Source organism: Penaeus monodon, chromosome 27 (genome assembly GCF_015228065.2).
Source record: "Penaeus monodon isolate SGIC_2016 chromosome 27, NSTDA_Pmon_1, whole genome shotgun sequence".
In the NCBI taxonomy this organism is placed as follows: domain Eukaryota; kingdom Metazoa; phylum Arthropoda; class Malacostraca; order Decapoda; family Penaeidae; genus Penaeus; species Penaeus monodon.
The window spans coordinates 36,903,961-36,904,724 of record NC_051412.1 but is presented as its reverse complement, the minus strand read 5'-3'; positions in this window follow the sequence as shown (position 1 = coordinate 36,904,724).

Genomic DNA, 764 nt, shown 5'->3' with positions numbered 1-764 from the left:
TGCAATTTAACATGCATGGTTGAATTAACAAAGTTTATAATAAAATCCAGAAGGCAAATCTTAAAATGGAGATTTATGGTTTTAGAGATTATAAAGCATTTCTTATTTTCATGGGATAAAGAAATCTGCCTGGGTGTGTGGAAGACAGCTAGAAAGGATCTTGACTATTGATGAACTTTACTAGTATATAATAATTGATCTTTAGTTTACTTTTAATACTTTAACCTCTGAAATCTTGAATTTTCATGGAGGCTACAGTTCTGTTTAGTATATTTAAATGATTATGCATTTTTTAGCTGTAGGATAACTCCAAATATTTATGGTGATATACACAAAACAAAATGTTACCAAAAAAATATATAATTTATAAATAATGATATATTACAAGCTTTCCTGAGACATAATTCATCACCTTTAAAACTTATCTTCTCTATATATTATTAAAAAGATGGTACTTAATCCATCTTATCTACATAAGTCTACATAAGTCAACTAAATAAGAATATTCACAGCCATGAACATTTTAAAAATATTCCATATTTTACATAATGACAAACAACAATTGGTCCCTAGTAAACTAAGTTCCTGTGACAAGTTCTGTTTTTTGGCATAAAAGTTCTCTTACTTATATAAGCAACCCCTTTGGTAAAATAGGAAAGGCTGCCTTCCACTGTTTAATCTATGGTTATTTAGATTATATGGTTGAAAACTTATAATTTTTGTTTATATACTGAGAAAGTGAATTTAAATGACTAATACAGCTT